General features: G+C 39.2%; 5 non-coding genes across 5 annotated transcripts; all 5 read right to left on the bottom strand.

Moving 5' to 3' along the window:
• Positions 1-97: 97 nt before the first annotated feature.
• LOC118212012 lies at positions 98-261 on the bottom strand. The gene has a single exon (XR_004762148.1). It is a non-coding gene; the product is annotated as a U1 spliceosomal RNA (small nuclear RNA).
• Positions 262-1245: 984 nt separating this feature from the next.
• On the bottom strand, positions 1246-1364 carry LOC118212006. The gene has a single exon (XR_004762142.1). It is a non-coding gene; the product is annotated as a 5S ribosomal RNA (ribosomal RNA).
• Positions 1365-2311: 947 nt separating this feature from the next.
• On the bottom strand, positions 2312-2475 carry LOC118212015. Its single transcript, XR_004762151.1, has one exon. It is a non-coding gene; the product is annotated as a U1 spliceosomal RNA (small nuclear RNA).
• Positions 2476-3618: 1143 nt separating this feature from the next.
• LOC118212005 lies at positions 3619-3737 on the bottom strand. The gene has a single exon (XR_004762141.1). It is a non-coding gene; the product is annotated as a 5S ribosomal RNA (ribosomal RNA).
• Positions 3738-4684: 947 nt separating this feature from the next.
• On the bottom strand, positions 4685-4848 carry LOC118212013. The gene has a single exon (XR_004762149.1). It is a non-coding gene; the product is annotated as a U1 spliceosomal RNA (small nuclear RNA).
• Between the last annotated feature and the right edge of the window lie 3293 nt (positions 4849-8141).

The following is an 8141-nucleotide window of genomic DNA, read 5'->3' on the forward strand; positions in this document are numbered from 1 at the left end:
AATCCCCTTACATCCTACACGTCTCCGAGTCAGTCATAGGAACCCCTAAGGCCAAGTAACTGTTAATAATACTTAACTATTTTTCATACCAGAATATCAGGGGAGAGCGCGAACGCAGTCCCCCACTACCAGAAATTATGCAGTCGAGATTCCCACATTTGGGGAATTCGCAGGGGTCAGCACAACCGGAGTGCAATGGCTGAGCCTCGCCCTGGGTGAACCACCTTCTTGATCATGGTATCTCCCCTGCCAGGTAAGTATGAGTTGTACACATTTCCTGACGGCTACCCACTCCACACCACATCTATCACACAGACGGGTATCACATCTTTCACTAGCTCAGCTCCCGAAGCCACAGAATTACGATTGCTGACATTGGCCGATTTCATTAAAGACGCCAAAATACTGGTGCTCGTTATTTATATTTTCATGTAGAAATACAATTTTAAAAATATTTCCCATAATGCCATGAGGGCAATATTTTAAGAATCGTCTTTACAGGAAAAAGTGAGAGGTAAACAAAATATTGAATACAATATTCCTTGTTGACAGCAAAGACGATGAAAATGAAATGCTCAGTATACGGTCGTATGTCATTTCACTTGTATTCTGCGTAATTCGGAAGGTTTGCAACAGAAAACATTACAGTAACAAGAGAAAGCTGCATGACAGACTCACACTGCGCATGTGCGCAGATCTGTGAAGCTCCTCAAAATTACTCTCCATCCGAGCTGAAGTTACAGCAAAACCCAACTATAACTACCAGTATAATGAAAATAACAGAAGCACAACCTCGAGACTTACTATTTAATACGCACATATTTGGCGAATTCGCTAAAACACAAACAGCGCGCCAGAGAATCGTTCACGTAACTTCTGTTCTCTCATTCTGAAACAAACCTTACGACAAAAATTGAAGCAAGCTGTGTCGGAAGCTATTGCATAGTTATGTTTTGTGAAAAGAATTAGATGAATTTAATTGTTGATTTTGACAGTGACCGTATAATTATGACTTGATGGCGTTTAACTTCTCTTCAAAAAGAAATTAATTTCAATCCGTTCTTAATACTGCATCTCAGTTTTATTTAGTGCTATATTGTACAGTAGGCTACTTTTCACTGCATTTTCATGTTTGAAAGGAGCATTGTAAGAGTTATTGTTAGTAGTAAAAATAATAGTAATATCAATAATAAATCTCATCTGATACCATACTAAATAGCGGCCTCCTGTGTCAAAACGCAAAAAAGCTTACTGCACCTGGTATTCCCAGGCGGTCTCCCATCCAAGTACTAACCAGGCCCGACCCTGCTTAGCTTCCGAGATCAGACGAGATCGGGCGTTTTCAGGGCGGTGTGGCCGTAAGCGAAAGATTAACGAGCCAATACTGTTTAAATAGTAACGGAAGAAAAGCAACAGCCCCACAACACAGTGGTTTTCAATCCTGGACCAGTTATACCCCCCTGTGTCTGACATTGTTGTTTTGTTCCAGCGAATCCTGTGTTTAAGGTGATTTAAAACATGTTCCATACCTTGGGGTATGCGCAGATAGCTAATACTACTCTTTGTGGTGAAGACCTGCAGGGAACCGAACCAAACTAGAACGATTAAATAAAATGTCGCTTTTTCTTCGGAGCCTAAGTTAATGCAGGGGTGGGCAATTCCAGCCCTGCAGGTTCTCGTTTCCACCAATTACCCTGGCTAAACTGGCTAAATAGCTGCACACACCAACACTAGATTGATTGCAGATTAGATCACAGTAAAACATTTCATATAGGCACACGAAGTCTTTTGACGGTCACTTTTGCGCTTATCAAAAAAATGTATCTAAAATAAAATATTGTGTAAATGATATGGCTAATTAAGACCACCTCTGAGTTAAGAGGTTGAGTTTTCATTGGGGAATCTTTTGTGTAACATTCTGACCCTGTACCATTAGGTTTTTGGAGTGTGCATGCATAATCTCTGTTTTAAGAAGGAACTACAATGACCACCACAGATTCTCACTTTACAAACTTCTGAATGCTCTGACCTCATAAAAGATTGATATCTGACTTATGTGATTTATCTTGCTAAATAGCGTCCTACTGTGTGAAAACGCGAAAAAGACTACAGCACCCGGTATTCCCATGTTACAAATATTTCAAGTACAAGTAAAGTTTGCATGGACGGACCCAACAGTACATCACAACACACACGCATTCATTTCATTACATTAATCCCCTTACATCCTACACGTCTCCGAGTCAGTCATAGGAACGCCTAAGGCCAAGTAACTGTTAATAATACTTAACTATTTTTCATACCAGAATATCAGGGGAGAGCGCGAACGCAGTCCCCCACTACCAGAAATTATGCAGTCGAGATTCCCACATTTGGGGAATTCGCAGGGGTCAGCACAACCGGAGTGCAATGGCTGAGCCTCGACCTGGGTGAACCACCTTCTTGATCATGGTATCTCCCCTGCCAGGTAAGTATGAGTTGTACACATTTCCTGACGGCTACCCACTCCACACCACATCTATCACACAGACGGGTATCACATCTTTCACTTGCTCAGTTCCCGATGACGCAGAATTACGATTTCGCACATTGACCGATTTCATTATAGACGTCAGAATAATGGTGCTCGTTATTTATATTTTCATGTAGAAATACAATTTTAAAGTATTTCCCATAATGCCATGCAAGATACATTTTACGAATCGTCCACACAGGACGTGAGAGGTAAACAAAATATTGAATACAATATTCCTTGTTGACAGCAAAGACGATGAAAATGAAATGCTCAGCTCAGAAATGGTCGTATGTCATTTCACTTGTATTCTGCGTAATTCGGAAGGTTTGCAACAGAAAACATTACAGTAACAAGAGAAAGCTGCATGACAGACTCACACTGCGCATGTGCGCAGATCTGTGAAGCTCCTCAAAATTACTCTCCATCCGAGCTGAAGTTACAGCAAAACCCAACTATAACTACCAGTATAATGAAAATAACAGAAGCACAACCTCGAGACTTACTATTTAATACGCACATATTTGGCGAATTCGCTAAAACACAAACAGCGCGCCAGAGAATCGTTCACGTAACTTCTGTTCTCTCATTCTGAAACAAACCTTACGACAAAAATTGAAGCAAGCTGTGTCGGAAGCTAACAGAAGCACAACCTCGAGACTTACTATTTAATACGCACATATTTGGCGAATTCGCTAAAACACAAACAGCGCGCCAGAGAATCGTTCACGTAACTTCTGTTCTCTCATTCTGAAACAAACCTTACGACAAAAATTGAAGCAAGCTGTGTCGGAAGCTATTGCATAGTTATGTTTTGTGAAAAGAATTAGATGAATTTAATTGTTGATTTTGACAGTGACCGTATAATTATGACTTGATGGCGTTTAACTTCTCTTCAAAAAGAAATTAATTTCAATCCGTTCTTAATACTGCATCTCAGTTTTATTTAGTGCTATATTGTACAGTAGGCTACTTTTCACTGCATTTTCATGTTTGAAAGGAGCATTTTAAGAGTTATTGTTAGTAGTAAAAATAATAGTAATATCAATAATAAATCTCATCTGATACCATACTAAATAGCGGCCTCCTGTGTCAAAACGCAAAAAAGCTTACTGCACCTGGTATTCCCAGGCGGTCTCCCATCCAAGTACTAACCAGGCCCGACCCTGCTTAGCTTCCGAGATCAGACGAGATCGGGCGTTTTCAGGGTGGTGTGGCCGTAAGCGAAAGATTAACGAGCCAATACTGTTTAAATAGTAACGGAAGAAAAGCAACAGCCCCACAACACAGTGGTTTTCAATCCTGGACCAGTTATACCCCCCTGTGTCTGACATTGTTGTTTTGTTCCAGCGAATCCTGTGTTTAAGGTGATTTAAAACATGTTCCATACCTTGGGGTATGCGCAGATAGCTAATACTACTCTTTGTGGTGAAGACCTGCAGGGAACCGAACCAAACTAGAACGATTAAATAAAATGTCGCTTTTTCTTCGGAGCCTAAGTTAATGCAGGGGTGGGCAATTCCAGCCCTGCAGGTTCTCGTTTCCACCAATTACCCTGGCTAAACTGGCTAAATAGCTGCACACACCAACACTAGATTGATTGCAGATTAGATCACAGTAAAACATTTCATATAGGCACACGAAGTCTTTTGACGGTCACTTTTGCGCTTATCAAAAAAATGTATCTAAAATAAAATATTGTGTAAATGATATGGCTAATTAAGACCACCTCTGAGTTAAGAGGTTGAGTTTTCATTGGGGAATCTTTTGTGTAACATTCTGACCCTGTACCATTAGGTTTTTGGAGTGTGCATGCATAATCTCTGTTTTAAGAAGGAACTACAATGACCACCACAGATTCTCACTTTACAAACTTCTGAATGCTCTGACCTCATAAAAGATTGATATCTGACTTATGTGATTTATCTTGCTAAATAGCGTCCTACTGTGTGAAAACGCGAAAAAGACTACAGCACCCGGTATTCCCATGTTACAAATATTTCAAGTACAAGTAAAGTTTGCATGGACGGACCCAACAGTACATCACAACACACACGCATTCATTTCATTACATTAATCCCCTTACATCCTACACGTCTCCGAGTCAGTCATAGGAACGCCTAAGGCCAAGTAACTGTTAATAATACTTAACTATTTTTCATACCAGAATATCAGGGGAGAGCGCGAACGCAGTCCCCCACTACCAGAAATTATGCAGTCGAGATTCCCACATTTGGGGAATTCGCAGGGGTCAGCACAACCGGAGTGCAATGGCTGAGCCTCGCCCTGGGTGAACCACCTTCTTGATCATGGTATCTCCCCTGCCAGGTAAGTATGAGTTGTACACATTTCCTGACGGCTACCCACTCCACACCACATCTATCACACAGACGGGTATCACATCATTCACTTGCTCAGTTCCCGATGACGCAGAATTACGATTTCGCACATTGACCGATTTCATTATAGACGTCAGAATAATGGTGCTCGTTATTTATATTTTCATGTAGAAATACAATTTTAAAGTATTTCCCATAATGCCATGCAAGATACATTTTACGAATCGTCCACACAGGACGTGAGAGGTAAACAAAATATTGAATACAATATTCCTTGAGAGCATAGACGATTAATATTAATTTCTCAGTATACGTACGGTCGTATATCATTTCACTTGTATTCTGCGTAATTCGGAAGGTTTGCAACAGAAAACATTACAGGAACAAGAGAAATCTGCATGACAGACTCACAGTGCGCATGTGCGCAGATCTGTGACGCTCCTCAAAATTACTCTCCATCCGAGGTGAAGTTACAGCAAAACTAACTACCAGTAGAATGAAAATAACAGAGGCACAACTTAGAAACTTACTATTTAATACGCACACATTTAGCGAATTCACTAAAACACAAACTGTGGGACAGAGAATCGTTCACGTAACTTCTGCTCTCTCATTCTGAAAAAAAGCTTAAGAACAGAGACTGTATAAAAATAGCTTAAGATGGAAATTGAAGCAAGCGGTTTCGGAAGCTATAGCCTAGCATAATTGTTTTGTAAAAATAAGATGCATTCAATTATTGATTTTGAAAGCGACCGTATAATTATTACTTGATGGCGTTTAATTTCTCATCAAAATGTGAATACAACAATAAGAATAATTTCAATCCATTTTTAATACTGCATCTTATCGTTTTCTTTAGTGCTATATTGTACAGTACTTTTCGCTGCATTTTCATGTTTAAAAGGAGCATTATAAGAATTATTATTACTATTATTATTTTTACTACAACTACTACTAACAATAATAAATCTTATCTGATAACCAACATACACAGGGGTACTCCAGGACCAGAGTAGAAAACCACTGCTCTGACGCAATCATTTCTGTTTAATTTAAGATTAGTGATTGAGGTACGGATTTTCTTAAACACATTCATAAAACTTTTTTGACTTCTCAAAGACAAGAACAAGAGCAATTCAGAGCTATACACGACCTTCATATTATTCAACATATAAATGCATAGATGCAACAAAAGCGCAAAATAACTTAAATACCTAACATTTCAAGTGACAGGTACATTTAATCACTGTGCCTGTGAAACCGGCCCATAGGAATTCACCAGGTGCTCATACGCAGAGACTTACACCTGCGCACAACATCTCGGTAGTGAAGACTGCTGATGCAGTCTTTACAGTCACAAGCAATTAAGGTGTGAGAACACAAACATGTGATTAGAGCAATGTAATGTTCATGTAACGATCACTGACTGGTAACTGAATGCAATGAAGTTGTAGAACACTGACTTGGAATGTTGAAAAAACATTTTAAAAAATGCCTACTCTTCAAACGGGATAAAGTAGTCCGCAGTACTCAGTACATAATTTAACAATTTGAAGATAAATACTGTAGTAGATCCATTAAGGAAGCAAGTTAACAGAGTAATCAACAGCTCTAATTGAGTTAGTGTAGTGTAACAGTGAAAACCAACAGATCCCTTGGCTCTCCAGGAGCAGGGTTGCAGACCCCTGGGTTAGAGGACATCATTTTAGATTAAGCATTTTATCATGGCTGGTCAATCCAAAACAAGTTGATAATTAGGTGAGCCAAGGTGCAGATAATTAGGTGCAGTTTAAATTGGTACATTTCCAAAGAGAAGGCCGAGTTTTCATTGTGGATTCTTTCAGACCCTGTACTCCTGCACCAGCAGGGTTTCGAAGTGTTTTTTGTTTTGTTTTTTGTTTTTTTTTTGCAGAAGGAACAACAATGTTCACCACAGATTCTTATGTTATATAACTTCTGAATGCCCTGACCTTTTAAAACACAAATAATTCAGATACAACTTCACACAGAAAACAAAGCCACAAACGTGGCCTTAGATTCAGCATCACTTAAGCACTTTTGCAAGTTCATTCTGCTCACAGAGAAGCAAAGTACAAAGTTTAAATACATACAGGCAACATAGATAGAAATCGCCCAAGAAACATAAAATCAAACAATGCAACACAAAACTATAAAATACCATAGTCTACTGTTTCACAGGTTTCCTACTGGATATTTGTACAATTTTTAAAAATTAGGCTAAGTGTTCGATTCGATTCCCCCTGCCACCATGTTAAAAAAATGAAAATTTCAAGAAATTGTAGCCAAAGATGTTTTTTTTTTATTTTTAAACTACATAATGTAGCCTAAATTAATGCATCGTTTCATTCAGCATGCTTGGGTTAATTTACAGATTTTCCCTTACTTGTGATTATATCAAACTAGATGACCAAAACATGTCCAGGCTAGGAATAGATGCCCACAGCCAGAACAAAGCTTATCTTTCTAGTTTTGTGAGACGGCGAATCAGCTATTTTACTTAGCTAAAAGCCTTTGGCCTTGTACAAGAAAAAGTAACTTAAAAGTAACTGTAGGCCATGTGTTTTGGATAATATCACGTTTAAACAGGTATTGACTTGATGTAACCTTTTTAATCTAAAAGTTACAAAAACTTCATTCAGAATTTCATATAGCAAACATAATATGTCTACTACTGCTTCCAGAAGGAAAAGCCAAGAAAAATACCTTTGTTCCCGCGACGTCCTCGCTCCTTGGGAGGGCTTAGAAGATCCAAGAGTGGAAACACACTCAGGTTCAAGTTCACCGTGAAACGGCAACGATAACTGAAGTAGCCATCATAAAAGTCGCCATTTTGTGTAGCGCCAAGTTTTCTGGCAACCAGAAGATATTACCGTTAACTTTGTTTTTTGCAAGCTACAAATCTTGCTAAATTCACTTCCCATGTAGTACAATGCCGCCCTAGTTTGTTTTTATAATAAACGCCGTTTACTGAATCGAAGAACTGATATTAAAATCACAAACGTACACATCGATCGCTCTTTTCCTGCTCTCGACGAGAGGAGGCCTCTAGTTATCAGGTCCGAGCGTGACTATAACGCGGGGAAATGGAAGATACATTTCAGTCATAACTAGTAACGTGAAGCAAAATTATTCATTGCACTAGTTTGCCGGTAAGACTGAAGAAACACGTAAACTAACGTATACATGGCAAGTCTGTTCCCAGTGAGCTAAATAGCGATCAAACGCGAAGCGCGATCGAACTACGCCCTATGTTCGCCATATTATAAGCA

This window comes from Anguilla anguilla, chromosome 13, assembly GCF_013347855.1.
Source record: "Anguilla anguilla isolate fAngAng1 chromosome 13, fAngAng1.pri, whole genome shotgun sequence".
Lineage (NCBI taxonomy): Eukaryota > Metazoa > Chordata > Actinopteri > Anguilliformes > Anguillidae > Anguilla > Anguilla anguilla.